Consider the following 18,195-nt stretch of genomic DNA (forward strand, 5'->3'; position numbering starts at 1 on the left):
TTGTCAGGAAATTTAAAAATACCTTAATGTATATTCACTTATATTTTCTTTTTATATATGCACAAGAAAGACTCAGGATAAAAATCTGCCAAAGCAACCCCCAAAAATCTCTTTCAATGTGTAGAAATAGTTTACAGGATAAGAAAGTGATGTGCTATGGTATAACTGACAGGATTTCTTTCTTCCTTCAAGGTGTTTAAAATAATGATGGCTCTTCCAATCATTAGCATCTTAGATTCAATGAACTAGAGTAATGCTAGCATTTTATTTTCACCTGGCACTTTCTTCAATGTGATCTTCACAACAACCCAGGCAATATAATAATCTACGCTTTCGATAGTACGAAGATGATGAAATTGACGCTCAAAAAAGTTCACTGATTTGCTCAAGGCTGAAGAAGAACCAGTACAAGGAGGTCTGGACTCCAAGTATTTGTTATTTCAAATATGTAACAAGGCTTCCAGGAGTAAGCACACCTAGATAAGGGCTTCCTAGAGCGTGCCAGAGCCTTGCTGTGAGTTACTAGTTGGTATGTTATGGTAGAGTTTAATCCCAGTGCACACCACTCTCTCCCCGCCCTTTCCTTGTTCCCTCCCCACCCACACAGCCTCCACTTGTTCTTTTAGGAGAGAACAAGACTCATCACCTTCCCTCTTCCCGCCCCCTTTCCAGAAGCATCTCAGTACATTTAGAAATTTACATGTGAACTAGGGATGACAAAGAGTGGGACACCCCAGCAGAGGCCTCCCAGTTAGTCATTTAAGAATGACATGGAGAATTCCATAACAGACAGGGTCTTCCTCCCATTATAGTAGTTGAAAATGCCACATCCTGCTTTCATGACGTCCTCTGAACCCAAAGTGCTGTCCTGGAACAACCAGACACCCTCAGAAACTGGTGACTTGAGGTTACAGGGAATGCAAGATTCCACCCAGTGGGGTGGTGGTGGAAGTGTCATACAGTAACATTTAATTTCCAGAGGAGCAGCAGAAGTGATTCCAGGCTTGTGTTGAGACCCCAGCATTAGCACTGCTGGCCCTGCAGGTGAGATGTTTGTGCCCAGTGACAACAGCATAGCATCTTCCTTGGACTAGGTCTGTCACATTCCTGGCTGTGTAGTTTCCAGCCTTGTTTTCCCAGTTCCTCAGAAACTAATGTTGTTTAAATAAGTTCCTTATATTGCAGAAGTTAGCCAGAGGTTTTTTTTTTTTTTTTTTTGATACCCTGTGTTCAAACACAATGACAAAGATCCACCAGAGACACATATTTACATTTTGCTATGGTTACAACCAGAAAAACTATTATCACTGGAGAAAGACCGGAAGGAACTCCATCTTGGGTTCACACACTGAACAGTACTTAGGTTCATACATTGATGTTTGGGTGATTTTTTTTCCTCTTTACCAATATATTGTGTATTTTTCTCTATATATATTATTAGAATACACAAAATTTGGGGGGAAATGATGTGGTAATCTAGGGGAGGTGAGGGGTATCAGATGACAAAAGAAACAATTTAGTAATGAGTTGGCTGTCCTTTATTCAAGGGAAAACAGTCCACGGATTGGGAGAGAACAGGATGTCATAAGCAGTGGACCACTCTCCCTGAGGGATTGTGGGCAAGAGTGAGATTTGCAGAACATTAGAAGTGGCAACGTGGAAACAGGGCATGACTGGCTAGGAGGTCGGGGATTTCCTTACGAGGCAAGCAGGTCCTACTTTCTAGGGTAAGGTGAGCTAGCTAAGCTGAGCTGGAGGATTGCGATTGGTGTATCTGAGGGTTCCTTGACAGGCGTTTCCCATAAATGCAGCTTGAGGCAGGAGATAGATGGGCCCCAGGCTGGGCAGCTGGAGTTTGTCACCTGTGGACAGATACTCCAAGACAAAGATAATAGCTGGAGCAGAGAGGAGCTGAGTCCTGCCCAGATAAGAGATAAAGAGACCACATATACCTCATTCTGGAGGTCAAGAAGACCTTCCTGACTACACCTGTGCAGAAAGGCTCCTCGGGGGGCCAAAAGGGAGGGGTCGCCACCCCATAACAGGTGATGTCAACCTTTCCACAGGCCTCTGAGCTGGAATCCATCTTGGCTAAGAGATGCAGACACACACAGGGGAGGACCCTGAGTTATACCAAATATGAACTCAGAGCCAGGCAAAGCAAGGTGACTGGCCAGAGGAAACCCAGAAGAAATGCCCCATATAAGTGACTTAAACTACCACGAAGGCACAACTATCTCTCTGAGCCCGCCCATGTGTGTCTATTCACATGTACTTTTTTTTTTTTTAATAAATTTATTTATTTATTTTTGGCTGCGTTGGGTCCTCGTTGCTGCACGTGGGCTTTCTCTAGTTGCGGCGAGCGGGGGCCACTCTTCGCCGCGGTGCACGGGCCCCTCACTGCGGCGGCCTCTCTTGTTGCGGAGCACGGGCTCTAGGCACGCGGGCCTCAGTAGTTGTGGCTCGCGGGCTCTAGAGCGCAGGCTCAGTAGTTGTGGCACACGGGCCCAGCCGCTCTGCGGCATGTGGGATCCTCCCAGACCAGGGCTCGAACCCGTGTCCCCTGCATCGGCAGGCGGACTCCCAAGCACTGCGCCACCAGGGAAGCCCTCACATGTACTTTTTTTTTTTTCCCCTCCTAATAAACACTTTACTTGTTTCACTACTTTCCATCTCTTAGTTGAAATTCATTTCTACCTTGTCACTAGCCCTCGTGGTCTCATGGTCTAGTGGTTAGGATTCAGTGCTCTCACTGCCACAGCCCGGCTTCAGTCTCTGGTCGGGGAACTGAGATCCTGCTTCAGGCCGCTGCTGGCCAAGGCCACCTGAGATCAGGCTGACTGTGGTTTAGATTTGGGATGCGGACCGGGCCACCGGGGCAGCTTCCACTTTGAAGGTCCTGATATGTGAATTAGCTTTGTCAGAGGCAACCAGAAAGAACAAGGAGCCTATTAAAACAGTCAAACCCAGCATCCTATAGAAGGAGGGCTTGGAAACTGCTGGACCTCGCTTTGACTCTTCCTCAAGAAACAACTCAAATCACAAGAAGGCCTCCCACTGAACCGCGCCAACGGCTCTGTCGTTGCCCACCTGGAACGAGGTTGCTGCCCAGCCTGCAAGCATCACTGGCCAGTGCCCGGCGGAGTTCAAAAGAGGCCTCCAGGGGTTCTGTGTTATTGAGCCGAGTTAGGTCAAGAGACTGGAAAGGAACCAGAGTGCAGGTGACCGAAGGTAAGTTCAGGAGGCGGGTATAACGTTTCTCTGTGTCAGGATAACAGAGGCCATCAGAACACGAGCTTCCAATAAGGTAAAGGGGAGAATGTGAACGTTCAGTAAGCGTCCCATAAGCTTCATGCCTAACAACCCAGAGACAGACCGCCTGCTGGTGCAGTTTGCCACTAAGAACTTCCTTGCCCTGCAGCAAGGAAAGTGTGGTTTGGGATGGGAAGTGGATAGAAGAAAAGATTGGCCATCTCCTGTCTGCAGTAATTGACCACGCCCTACCTAAAAGGCAGGAGAAGAGCAACTGGCCCTCCCGTGATGCCAGCTGCCAAGACGCTGCCCACAGTAGCAAAGGTGCTGTCAGGCGGGGGCAGTTGGTCAGGAACCCCACGGATAAAGACTGGGCCCCTGCCATACCATAGGGTACCTTAAGCCGAATTAATAAAAGGTGCATCTGTGAGCAGACACTGCTCCAAAGGCACACAGCCTGGTAAATGGGCCGGATTTCCAAACCCCTGACCCTACGGCAGATGCCCTTGTGCGATGTACCTTCACAAACATTGTACCTGGAAAGCTCTGGAAAGCAATTATCTTAGTGCAAACTTACAGTGCTCAGCAACAAAAGCATTTCCTATTCTCAACATCATCTGTAAGGTTCCTTTATTCAGTACATTAATATAAGCAAACAATGGATCTGCATTTCCTCAACATTAAAAGGCGTATGGACTTCATGTTATCAAAAATCTTTTTAGCTCTAAGTTTACAGGGGCTTTTTTTTTTTTTTTTTTTTTGCGGTACGCGGACCTCTCACTGTTGTGGCCTCTCCCGTTGCGGAGCACAGGCTCCGGATGCGCAGGCTCAGCGGCCATGGCTCACGGGCCCAGCTGCTCCGCGGCATGTGGGATCTTCCCGGATCGGGGCACGAACCCCTGTCCCCTGCATCGGCAGGCGGACCCTCAACCACTGCGCCACCAGGGAAGCCCGGGGCTTTTTTTGTTTTAAGATTTTTTTTGATGTGGACCATGTTCCGAGTGTTTATCGAAGTTTTCACAACATTGCCTCTGCTTTATGTTTTGTCTCTTTGGCCGCGAGGCATGTGGGATCCCAGTTCCCCGACCAGGGGTCGAACCCACACCCCCGGCATTGGAAGGCAAAGTCCCAACCACAGGACCGCCAGGGAAGTCCCTAGGTTTTGGGTTTTTTTATACATATAGAGCAGGGGTCCTCAAACCCCAGGCCGTGGACTGGTGGCGGTCTGCAGCCTGTTAGGAACAGGGCTGCACAGCAGGTGGTGAGCGGCGGTGAGCGAGGGAAGCTTCATCTGGCGGTTCCCGTCACTCCCCATCACTCGCATTACCTCCTGAACCATCCACCATCCCCCGCCCATCCATGGAAAAACCGTCTTCCACAAAACCAGTCCCTGGTGCTGAAAAGGTTGGGGATCGCTGATATAGAGTACCTCATGAGTTAAACCATGTTTTGACATATATTTTCCCTTCTGATCCTGATAATAACTCTCTCTGAGGTAGGAGTTCTTATTCCCATTTTACACAAAAGGAAACTGAGTTTTAGAGTCAGTCTTGAGACTCTGGACCTCAGACTTGCCCTGTAGCTGCCCCAGTCCTCCTCTATGGTTCTCGGATTTAAGAACATTCTGCTCCGGGTTACTTAAGAAGACCTCCTCTCTTTCCTTATTATTGAATCTCTGAATTGCCTGATTCTCTTGATAGAATCATGCCCTCTCCTGCTGCTTGCCTCTGCCTACCTTCCCGTTGTTTCATGTTCTCATTAAAGGGAAAGAAAAATATTAAAGAATTCACATAGAAAGCCTCACTAGCTTCCTAAAAATTTCAGTCAAAGATAGAGCTGAATCTGAGCAGTAAAATAGGGCTTTTAAAATAAGGTTTAACAAGTTCAAAACGTTATAAATAGTACAGATGCATAGATCCTTACATAAACTCTGCATGGATCAACTTTATACATGTGAAGTTCTGAAAGAAATGCCCCTTCCAAGGTGAAAGTAATTTTTTTCTCCCTTCTGATATTTTTTTCTCTTCCTTTTTTCCTTCCTCTCTTATCTGTATTTTCTATTTTTTATACAATGAATACATCTTACCTTTGTATTAATAAAATACAATTATATTTTCATTTTTAAAGAAGGCTTAGGTATTTTGCCATGGTTGTTCTAACATAGCATTTAAAAAAAAAAAAAAAATTACCAAGCCGTATGTAAAACGGTTATTTCTGATTCCTTATATTTCTGGCCTAATCTTGTTCTTGAACATCACCCCATCTCTGAGCTTCCTGTCATCCGTGACCATCCTGGAAGCCTCACCCCAACTTTTCTTTCTCTTTGGATAATGGTGATAACATCACTGACTCAGAGATGACATAAGGCTCAGGGATGGTGTTAGAGAGCGAATGAGTCCTAGAAATGGGCTGAGCTCAGAGAAGAGCAAAGCACAGAAGTGTATTCAACAAATAACGATGGCGCACATCTTGTCCTGGACAAGAAAGGGATGAGGGTCAAGGATGCAGGAAAAGCGAGGCTCAAAGACTGCTGGTGTCTATTCAGTGAATGTCCTCCCCTTATTTCTTAGTAATAAGATTCAGATAATTATTTGGGGCACCAGGGTACTTAGCTAAAAGACTACATTTCCCAACACCCCCTGCAGCATAGTGGGGTCATATGGTTAAGTTCGGGAAGATCCCACATGCCACGGAGCGACTAAGCCTGTGCGCCACAGCTACTGAGCCTGTGTTCTAGAGCCCGTGAGCCACAATTACTGAGCCGGCGCGCCTAGAGCCCGTGCTCCGCAACAAGAGAAGTCACCGCAATGAGAAAGCTGCGCACCACAACGAAGAGTAGCCCCCGCTCACCGCAGCTAGAGAAAGCCCGCGCACAGCAACGAAGACCCAGTGCAGCCAAAAATAAAAAAATAAATTTATTAAAATAAAAGAAAGAGGGCTTTCCTGGTGGCGCAGTGGTTGAGAGTCTGCCTGCCGATGCAGGGGACGAGGGTTCGTGCCCTGGTCCGGGAGGATCCCACGTGCCGCGGAGCGGCTGGGCCCGTGAGCCATGGCCGCTGAGCCTGCGTGTCCGGAGCCTGTGCTCCGCAACGGGAGAGGCCACAGTAGTAAGAGGCCCGCGTACCACAAAAAAAAAAAGAAAGAAAAAGTCACTGTAGTAGCTGTGACCAATAAACTCAGGTCAACCAAGTAGGAAGCATCCCGTGGCCCCAGGCAGGCCTCCTGGGACTACGGTGACTGCGTACATCTTACACAGACGGTTCAGATGACGACTGGAGACAGTATTACAAATCCCTGAAATAGGCCAGAACAGACACCTTGAGAAAGGAGAGCAAACTCATCACACAACTCTTCATGTCCCCCTCTTCCCAGTCTTCTTTCCAGCATCGACCAGCCTCCCCTACCCTGCCTATAGCCAGCTCAAAAGCCAGTTCTAAGAAGCCTTCCTCAGCTTCCCAAACATAACCTCCAAGCTTCAGTCATTGCTCCGTCCCCTCGGGACACATCAAGGCTACATTATCACCACAAATATAACATTGTATGAGAAGTACATTAACATTTGTAAAAATTCCATTTATTTCATAATGTCTCTGGCACTTTACATGCACTCATTTTAATCCTCTATAACCCCTCCAATTGCATATTATTATCCCATTTTATAGATTATGAAACTGAGGCTCAGAAAATCTAAAATGTCCAAGAACTGGAACCCAATCCAGGTATGTCTGACACCAGAGAACATGTTCTTTCCACTATTCTGTACTGCCTTATGTGTCTCTCTCCATTAAAAGAAAAAAAAAAGCTAATTGGGTTTTCTTCTAATTTATAAAAGCAATAATATCCAATATTAGGGTATAATTAAATATTATTGTATAACCCATGGATGTATAACATCCATGTATTATTACTATGAAGTCTATGGTCCAGTACTACATGCAAGATGCAGATTTTAAAAAGAAAACAGTATTACACATGCATGGGGAAAGTCTGGATTTCTGTGTCTAGCAAAATGGCAACACAGCAAAATATTGAAATTACTGGGGAAAATATAACAAACACCTTTTAAATATATAACTGCATTCATAAGAATATAAGCGAAATCCCCCAAGGCTGAGAACAAACAGGAAGCTGGAAAGCTGATGCTGAGGCAGCGGCTGCATGAGATATCTGCTGATCTCTTGACCTAGAGACGCGAGTTTCATGGCTACAACACGGAAGTTAGAGCCTTGGGTGCATTCGAGATGAGGTGTTGGAACTAAGGTGTCTCATAAAGCCAGGAACCTTTAAGAGATGCATCCTTGTGAGTGAAAGGATGAACGAGGAAAAAAAAAAAATCTGGCCACTGTGCTCTATGGAAAGAAATAATTCTCCTTTGAGAATTGACAACCACAGGTTTGCACCATTTTTCATTACAAGTTTAGTCCATTAATCCCAAGGGGAGAAATTACCTTTAAGTGGTCCTGGGTTGGTAATTCCCACACATACCTGGCAGAGGCAATGATAAATCCTTTCTGGAAGAACTCTCCTCAACCCCTGAAGAGAACCCAGACAAACATGAACTTAGAATTCCAAATTACAAAATACACAGGCACCATGAAGAAAGGTAACAGAAAAGAAAGACAAGGGCTTCCCTGGTGGCACAGTGGTTGAGACTCTGCCTGCCAATGCAGGGGACACGGGTTCTTGCCCCGGTCTGGGAGGATCCCACATGCCGCAGAGCAACTAGGCCCGTGAGCCATGGCCGCTGAGCCTGCGCGTTGGGAGCCTGTGCTCCACAACAAGAGAGGCCGCGACAGTGAGAGGCCCGCCCACCGTGATGAAGAGTGGCCCCCACTCGCTGCAACTAGAGAAAGCCCATGCACAGAAACGAAGACCCAACACAGCCATAAATAAATAAATAAAATTTAAAAACAAAAGAAAAGAAAGACAAGAGAATCAGGTCCCCGAGCTTTTCAAATAATGAAATCATGGCATACAAATATAAAATAAGATGCTTAAAATATTTAAAGAAAGAAAAGAAAAAGTAAGGTATAAGATTTGCACACACACAAAGACCCTGGCAGATTTGAAAAATAACCAAGCACAGGTGTAAAAATAACAAGATAACCTTTTTTGCTCATCAAAAGCTCAACAGATGTGTTAAAGAGCAGATGAGACACTGCTGAAGAATTCATGAGCTTAGAAGGTCCTATCTGAGCCAAGTCTTAAAAGAGATGAGAGAATGAAACACGTGGCTGTCTGAAAGAAGAGTTCCAGGCAGAGGGGACACGAAATGCAAAGGCTTGGAGGAGGGAATGTGCCCTGTATTCCAGGAAGAGCAAGAAGGTCAGCATGGCTAGAAAATGGGGAGGCACCAGGAGGCAATGTTATGGAGGCAATGGAGGCCACGCTGGTTTGTAGGTCAATACGAGGGATCTTTGGCTTTGCCTCTGAGATGGGAAGTGTTGCAGGATTAGCTCCCTCAGCTGCTGGCTTCTGTGTTGACAAGCGTGTAGAAGGCAGAGAGCTAAGTTAGAAGCCCGTGAAGTTATCTGGGTGGGGGCATGGCATCTTGCCCCGAGCTGGTAACAGTGAAGGTCTTGAGGAGTCAGATTCCTGATTTATTTTGCAGGGAGAGCCTGAGGATTTGCTGTTGGATGGGATGTAGGATATGAGACAAAGACAAGTGATCAGGATGACTGAGCAACCGGAAGAATGGGGTTGCCATGACCTGAAATGGGCACCAACCCAAGACATCCAAGTGGAGTGTTGAACAGGGCACCAGATAAACAAGTCTGTAGTTCAGAGGAGAGAGGTGCTGGAGGTATAAATGGGGAGCCGTAGAGTTGGTATTGAAAGCCACAGAACCGCTTAAACACCAAGGGAGGAAGTATAAAGGAACGAGAAGAGGGGGAAGAACTGCCTGAGTGGTGGACTTGGGTAGGAGAAGGGAGATGTGTGTATGTGAAAGGACTGGCCCATCTTCAAACAGTTCCATAAACAACAGCTCTCATCTAGTCAGATGGACCCACAGGGAGGTCTTCTGATCTTGACAGTGCCACATTTTGCTGTCAGCAGGGGTGCAAGTCACAAGGTAGCAACTCCCTGGCTGCTCCAGCCAGGGCAAACCAAATATAGCTCCGGGCTGATTAAAAGGCTCAACTGACAAAAACTGTAATTAAGTGGATTCTGATTGCTGCTAATTTGAACACTACCAGATTAATTGATGTAAAATCCTGTTCTGTATATCCTTGGTTAATAATTTACCACTGGGGGAAAAAATCAGAAATTTATTTTCAATATATTTTATCAACACTGGAGGTGAGTAGGAGAGTCAGGCTTCTTGAACTTGACATTGAGACACGAAAAAATATGCAATTTTACTTCAGAAATTTTTTAAAAGTCAATTTTTGTAAGCAGGGCTGCAGCCTTTCAGAGCTTGGCTTTAATCTTAGCTAGGAAGATTCCAAACATGAGGGCCTCTTCGATTTCTGCCCTGAAAGGGAATGCTGACAATCTATAATTGTGTTTGTCTATCCTCAACCTATCCCTAAAGAACTGCTATCCCTTGTGCCTGTGCAGGCAAAGGCCTTACCTTCCTGCCGCCAATTCTCTTTAGTATTTCATTTCAAAGCAAGAAACAGAAGCAACACGATAGCAGCCAGCGTGGGCACACGGGACAACGAAGAAGCACATAATTATGCCTCTCTCCCCTTTTAGGGAGTCTTGGTCGGGTTCTCCCCTTCCCGTCCATCAGTCCCCTCCCTTCAGGTTTCTATAAACCCAAGCTTCCAGGAACAGACGTTGGCTGTTATTACTTGTTTAAGCCTTAAGCTCGTATTCTTTATGAGAATGCTATCATTGTCACACAGAGATTCCTGATGACCAAAGGCTATTTTCGGTACTTTTGACAGATGGCAGTATAGGAGATATTTTGGAGTAGGTGCTTGTCTTATGGTTCTCTAATCATAGCTACTTAACACACCTACTTTATCCTCAAAGCTTGAGACAAGCAGGATGCTATAGTAATAGACCAAGTCCCTAGGTGTTCCTTAAAGAGGGATGGTTCCACCCTTGCTGTTCGAAGCGGTTGAGTTCTCTAAACAGGCAGATCCTGGAGACAAGGGTCACCATTATTCCAAGGACAGGCTGCACAGCAAATATATTCACATTAATCTTCCTGGGGGGAATGAGCTTCATTAATAGGACTTTGGCAAGCTGAGAATAAAAAGGAAACTTTCTAGTTCAAGATGGCAGACTGGACATATCAATACATCTGATTCCCCTCTTTCCTATGTTCCCATTGAAAAATAAAGGGGAGGGACTTCCCTGGCGGTGCAGTGGATAAGACTCCGTGCTCCCAATTCAGGGGGGCTGGGTTCGATCCCTGGTCAGGGAACTAGATCCCACATGCATGCCGCAACTAAGAGTTTGCATGCCACAATTAAAGAGCCCGTGTGCCTCAACTAAGACCTGGTGCAACCGAATAAATAAATATTAAAAATAAATAAATAAATAAAGGAGAAAGGTAGGCGGGGCATATGAACAGATGGAAGAAAATACAACACAACGGCAGAAAAATAAGAATGAGAACTACTAATAGACCAGAAATTCCAAAAAACTCCCTGGAAGATAGAAAGCAGATGGCATGGAACTGATGGAGAGAGAGGAAACCCACTCCCTAGAAACTGAGAACGCACAGGACCTTCAGGGGTCACTGGAGAAGCTCTAAGCCCTGAGCCCAGGAATGTAGAAACAGGATGGGCCAGCATACAGCACTTTGGGTGATGCACTAAAAGACAGATCTCAAGCTTATTCCAGAAAACTTCTCTCTCAAGAGATAGAGATTTGTCCTCATAGGGCTTCAGTGGCAGCAGCGGGCCTCTGAAAAAAAAGGAGAGCCAAGAGAATCTGAAGACTGCCCTGGAAAGAAACATACTCCACTCCAAAGCATTGCACCTCTAGAGCACAGCTCTCCTCCCTGTGGCTACCTGGGGAGTCCCTACCCACCCACACCAGAGGGAAACCTGCCTGGACCCTGCCTACCCACATACTCAGACACCACAGTTAACCTCCCACTCAGACAGTGAATGGACAGCTCCGGAGGAAAGCAGCCACGCCTGCATCAGTAGAGTCTTCAGAAATCAACAAGGCTAGGCAATCAGACATTGCCCTACATTTGAGAAACAGAGAAACAATGCATTGAAGAGAAGGACCATGATAAACAAATAGGAGGTCAGTTAAAAGGACAAAGAAAAACTTTAAACATGGTAAGTAATATCCTCAGAAAGACTTGAGACGGTACATCCTCCATAAAATAAAAATAGTTGCTACAAAAGAGGAGAAAAAAAATCAGAGCAGAAAAAGTTCTTGGAAGTTCAGATAGGATTGCTAGAATAAAAACTGAATGAACAGGTGAAATACCAGCTGATGATACTAGCAGGTAATACATATTGAGTGCTTCCTATGTGCCAGGCCCAGGTTGTTTTTAGCACTTAAAATGTACAAACATACTTAATCATCACATATTTTCTGAATTTTCCCACTTTTAACTTCTTTTGCTTTCAATGCAAAAAGTTTTCTAAGTAACCTTATGTGTTCCTATTTTCCAGCCTGTAAGTTCTCTTCTTTAAATTGTTTTAATTTTAATATGCTGTGTTTGACTCATACAAAAGTTCTGAAGCATCATTGTCCTCTAGGGTCTTAAAAGCCTGAACAGGTCCACAATGCCTTATCCATCTCTATGCTCCCTCGGGTGCTCATCAAAGTGCTTTCTTATTGAATATAATCCGGGGACTTCCCTGGTGGTCCAGGGGTGAAGAATCCGCCTTCCAATGCAGAGGACGTGGGTTTGATCCCCGGTCGGGGAACTAAGATCCCACATGCCACTGGGCGACTAAGCCCTCACGCCACAACTACTGAGACTGTGTGCTGCAAACTAAAGAGCCCACGCATCCTGGAGCCCGAGCCGCATGACGAGAGAGAAGCCCGCGCGCCACAACAGAGAGCCTGTATGCTGCAACTAAGACCCGATGCAGCCAAATAAATAAATAGAAATAGCTTAAAAAATAAAAATAAATTAAAAAAAATATGGAATATAATCCTTGCTTTTACCATCTGTGTTAGTTTCCTAGGGCTGCTATAACAAAGCACAGCAAACTGGGTGGCTTAAAACATTAGAGATTTATTCTCTCACAGTTCTAGAGGATAGACGTCTGAAGTCAAGGTGTCAGCAGGGCTACGCTCCCCCTGAAACTCTGGGCAGAATCCTTCTTTGCCTCGGTCATCGGCATTCCTTGGCTTGCAGCCCCATCACTCCACTCTCTGCCTCTGTTGTCACATGACATTCTCCCTGGCTGCCTGTGTGTCCAAATTTCCCTCTTCTTATGAGGGCACACTGGTCATATTGGATTAAAGGCCTCAGCTTAACTCAATTACACCTGCAAAGACCCTATTTCCAAATAATGTCCCATTCACTGGTACCAGGAGCTAGGACTTCACCATATCTTTTGGGGAGGACACATGCAACCCATGACACCATCCTTTATATTTTTCAACAGAAGGGCTTTCTGAAATTTTCCCACTTTGTCCCATTATTGACTCCGTGGTACCTAAAACAGAGAGCATTCTCTAAGTTTAAGGATAAAAGAAAAAAAAAAAAGCCAACCATTTTACAGTGAGAAGAAAGAATAACTCAGGTCTTCAGACACTGGGGATTTTCTTTCATCTCTGCCCAAAGGAAACCAGCCAAGTCAGAACCAAGGTAGAATTAGTGACAGAGGACTTCAGAATATTTGAAACCTCCAGTCCAGAACAAGGTACGTTGTAGCCAGAAGTTATAGACGCTGAATGGTGATGGTTTATTGTGGCTGCTGCTGGTTTTTGAAATAAAAAGCCAGAATGAGCTATGAAAGATGAACTTCGTGATGAAACTCTGCTGTTCCTCAGGCGCTGCATTATTTCTGCGATAGCATTTCTGATCAAGGGGAAAAGTATGATTTTTAAAATGATACAGTGCAAAACCCCAGAAGAACTGCCTTTTATTGGTCGTTGTCTGTGCCCCAAGCTCTGGCACACTGGCCGGATGGAGGCTGAGTGAATGAAATAACTCGTTCTTTAACTAGAATATCAAAAATGTACACTAAAAACATGACAATCAAATCATACTAGATAGCTAGTGGCAACATGCTATAAAGCATGTTCACTGGCTCTGAAAAGCAGGAGTTCACCAACCAGGTTTTGTTAGCCAGTAAGCCAGCCAGTACACTTCAGCAAAGCTACCCTCTTAGAGAAACATGGTCTCATTTTCATTTAACGTTCTATCACAAAAGTATCCTTCATCGCTATTGATACTTTCTTCTTCATTACTCTTTCTTGTTATCTTGCAACATCCCATTGAGGTGGTTATTATAACTGACTTCACCATTTCCTAATCGCTAGGCCATTAGGTTGTCTGTGATATTTGGCTTTTTTATCAATAACGCTTCAGTGAAACGCCTCTACAGGCTCAGAAAAAAAGCAAGTTGCAGCTTGCCGGTCTGAGGTAAATGAAAACAGCTCAAAGGGGGCCTAATTTCAAAGATCCCAATGGATCTTCTGGACAGCATTTTCCTGCAGGCTACTCAGAACAGACTGTGTTTATAATTTGTCCTGTTTGTGGTTTACGGGCTAACAAAACTTGGTTGATAAACACCTGCTTTTCAGAGCCAGTGAACTCAAACAAGATGAGCTGTATTTTGCTATTTCAGCTTAGCCCCTGGGGGCTGCCGGAGATGTTCTCTTGTCTTTTATTATTCTTCATTCCTTGCTTTATCAGCCACTACTGTGACAAAAACTGTCTTTGCTGAGGCAGCCTTTAACCGCAGGGGTGACTGCAGGCCATGGGTTACCATCTGAGCATCCTGCACTCAACGAGTCAAAGCAACGTTAGAAAGGAAGTGGTGATTTCCTGGAAGTAACCAGATGAAACAGGTAAGAGAACAACTCAAAGGTCAGGTGGATAGCGTTCAGTGAAAGGTCGTATGTGAGGAGGAAGAAAAGGTAAGAGACATTTATATTTATTTTTTTTATGTACTGATTCCTAGGGTATACATTTTACCATCTTTTCTAAACTGCTGCAAATGAACACACTGCCTCACGGTCTTTGTATTATAAATAACACCAGAGTTTTATATTCCTGGAGATACTGTTCCTAAACCAAGAGGAAAATTTTCAGAAGGTGAAACCTTAAGTGTTCATCACGGGGCTTTAAACAGTCTCCCTAATTATGGGAGTAGCTTAGCTTTCAATCGGCTCAGCACTTTTCCTTCTCCTTAAATTTAATTCTTACTAATGGGGTCAACTAAATAAATAATATGCTTTGTCCTGTGCTCTAAATAAATGCTTTGTCCTGTGCTCTAATAACTAAATCATCACCTTTAGAAAACATGCGCAGGGAAAGGCCAGAGAGAGTGCAGACACCGTCTGCCAGAGACTTTGGGGGAAAACCCAGTTTGTGCTCTGTGATGTCCAAGTTCAGATGCCAGACATCCTGTGTGTCAATGACAGTGAATCTGCTTTGCATCAGATTCTGAAGACAGCTGGTGATTACCAAAATTATGAATCAGGCAAACTGTTCATCAATTCTGAGACTGTTCAGTCTTTCAATTCCATTTATCAGCAGGCCTATGATTAGCTGGTCAAAGAGTTCTCCTTTAAACAACAAAGATTTACTGTATAGCTCAGGGAACTCTATTCAATATCTTGTATTAAACTATAGCGGAAAAGGACTGAAAAATAAAAGATCTGAACCACTTTGCTGTACACCTTAAACTAACACAATATTGTAAATCAACTGTACTTCAATTAAAAAAAAAAGAGTTTACCTTTAGAATTTAACTTTCTGACATTAAGGAAATAATTATTCACTTATTCCCTATGAAAGAAAAGGACAAAATGAAAGAAGGTAGAATACTGTCAGTTAATAATCTATCCTATTAGTAACAAGAACATTTTAAAAATGGTTTATAATATTCATCATCAACATAATAGCCATTTATAATAGTCCTTTTATTCACAAGGCAATTTTACGTACTTCATATTATCTGAAGCTCCCATTAAGAATCTGAGAGAGGTAAGATAGATATGTGTCATCCCCAACAGGTACACAGAATATTCTGGTTGAATCAGTTGAAATTCTGCGGCTCACTAATCAGAACTTAGTTTCTGGTTTCTCCAAAACAAGCCTCTATGTTTCGGTGGGTAAGGAATATAAAGGATAAAACTGAGTCAGGATTGCTTTCTCCTGGTCTTTCTCACTTGCAGCACTTTCCCTTGCCAAGACAACTGATAAACTCTTCATGAGTCACACTCCTTCACCCCTGACCTGCCTGAGCCTGGAGAGCAGTCTTGAAAAGAAAGCAGCTGAGAAAGTACCTGTAGAAGAGGTGTAGACCCACCGCTCCTGCATCTACAAGGGGCTCTCAAGCCCCCGAATCCTCACCAACAAAAACAAGGAGGTAAGGCAGAGGAAACTCCGACAATACATGTAGTTAGGCGCCTCGTCAAGGAGGTAAAAACTTGGCAATTTTTCAGGAGTGAAATCTATGCTCTGAATTTCTCCACTGAAAGCTGATAAAGTAAAATAAGTTCTAGAAAGCCTGTGCTAATCAACACAGAGGATTACCCAGGAATTTACTGGCATCAGAGATAATGCCTTACAATTACAGTATAAGATGACTTCCCACTAGGAGGTCAAGCAGCATTAAGGGAAACATGATCCAGCATTGGTTTTTAAACACAGGAAGGGCATTCATGTGGAATGGGGAGCGAACAGATTCTGTGAAGCTCCAAAGGGCGGACCAGGGAACAAATAGGAGAAAATACAAGCCAAAAAAAAAAAAAAAAGTGTCAAATCCCTCCTTTAATAATGTTCTAAGAATCAGGTTATGTCGGACTTCCCTTGCGGTCCAGTGGTTAAGACTCCACGCTTCCAATGCAGGGGGGCACGGGTTCGATCCCTGGTCAGGGAACTAAGATCCTACATGTTGCGTGGTGCAGCCAAAAAATAAATAAAAGAAAATAAAAGAATCAGATGATTAAGGAGATGGTGGAAAGAGTAACACAAGATGTTTCCTTATCATTAAACTCATCAAATTAATGAAAGAAACATCAGCACTAGGATTAATACGAGCAGGCTGGTGAAGATCAGCAAAGTTCTTTGAAGCAACAGTATCTCTGTATAAAACAGACGAATATACAGATAGAAAGAGCACTAATGAGAGAGACCCCATTCCTAGGCATGGCCAGAAGCATTACAAATATGGAAAAACACTTACAATGTGACAGAGAATCTCTTTAAATACAATAATAAAACTGTACTGGGAGAGATAATGGGAGATACGAATAAGTGGGGAGGGAAACCTTGTATAACCTGGAAAGACAATAGGTATTAAAGATAACAATATATTAGGTTAACAAAGAAACAAAATGAATTAAAACTCAACAGAATGCTTTAAAGTACTTAACAAAATCCATCTGCAAAAACTAAACAGGCAAAAATATGCAAGGATATTTGGGGAATGAGAAGAAAAGACAATGGTAGATTCTCATACTCATTATAAAGCAAAAATCACCTAAAATATATAAACTAAAATTGTAACAGGGAAGAACCAAACCTGACTACATGTTGGATCTGTTTCTTTTACTTTAACTTGCTTTCCGCTGCTTTTGTTCACTAAAAGGATACTGTCTGTACATAATCGCCTGCCTGGGGAACCCTGACCCTCTGCTTGAATGTTAAACCAAAGTGCCTTTGTTCAGGGAAATATCTGGACCCTGTTCACCTGTGGATGGCTACAAGAAAGAGGAAATTAACACATCCCCTCCAGGAACCTGGCCATTCCAGGAGATATTTGCAAAACTTATGGCCTTTTTCTTTACCTCATCTCCTCCCCATCTCTGTGCTATAAAAGTAACTGGCATCCAAATCCCGGTAAGATGGCTACTTTGAGACTTTAGTCGGCCATTTCTCGGTCTGCCGGCTTTCCGAATAAAGTCGTATTCCTTGCTTTAGCACCTTGTCTCCCATTTATTGGCCTGTCTTGCCCTGAACGAGCTGAGTGAGCTTGGACTCGGTAACAAATTGACTTTTTATTAGGACTTACTCTGTAACAAACTAGGAGTAACAAAACAAAGGGATGGGAATTACTTTTTAAGAAATGCCTTATGATGACTATATATTCCTAACTAGAAGGAAAATCTACTTGAATGTTCAAAAGACAAACAAAAACCTCGCGTCGCAGAGCGGGAGAAGCGGGCTAAGAGGGAGCAGTATGTCCGCGGAAGTCCCCGAGGCAGCCTCCGCGGAGGAGCAGAAGGAAATGGAAGACAAAGTGACTACTCCAGAGAAAGCTGAAGAAGCAAAATTAAAAGTAAGGTATCCTCATCTGGGACAAAAGCCTGGAGGTTCAGATTTTTTAAGGAAACGATTGCAGAAAGGGCAAAAATATTTTGATTCTGGGGATTACAACATGGCTAAAGCAAAAATGAAGAACAAGCAACTTCCTACTGCAGCTCCGGATAAGACAGACGTCACTGGTGACCACATTCCCACTCCACAGGACCTTCCTCAACGGAAACCATCTCTTGTTGCTAGCAAGCTGGCTGGCTGATTAAAAGAGCTGAACTGCATGAATCTTCTAATTCCCATTATTTCTCCTTAATATGTTACTTCTCCACTTTTTATTTCCTTTCACTCACTAAGTCGTTTGAGAGTTATGGCTTTGCAGGTAGTGGTAGTGTGTGTGTAAGGGAATATACATGTGTAGAGTTTTGATTAGTTTAACAGTGCACTGATGAAAAGAACATGTTAGAGCAATGTAAAGTAATCTACTTGAAAATAATTGTATATATTACCTAACTCCTAGTGTAGGACTGGTTCCAACAAGTAACAAGCAAGTTTTACAATTTTAATGTTTTGGCTTT

At 43.9% G+C, this 18,195-nt stretch overlaps 1 protein-coding gene and 1 pseudogene across 2 annotated transcripts in view; one reads left to right on the forward strand and one right to left on the reverse strand.

The window, feature by feature from the left end:
* The window catches only part of KIAA0319 (KIAA0319 ortholog), a 78,463-nt gene that overhangs the window by 49,981 nt on the left and 10,287 nt on the right, over positions 1-18,195 (reverse strand). The window lies entirely within an intron of this gene.
* On the forward strand, positions 17,493-17,901 carry LOC101338564 (cAMP-regulated phosphoprotein 19 pseudogene; annotated as a pseudogene).

This window comes from Tursiops truncatus, chromosome 10 (genome assembly GCF_011762595.2).
Source record: "Tursiops truncatus isolate mTurTru1 chromosome 10, mTurTru1.mat.Y, whole genome shotgun sequence".
Classification (NCBI taxonomy): Eukaryota; Metazoa; Chordata; class Mammalia; order Artiodactyla; family Delphinidae; genus Tursiops; species Tursiops truncatus.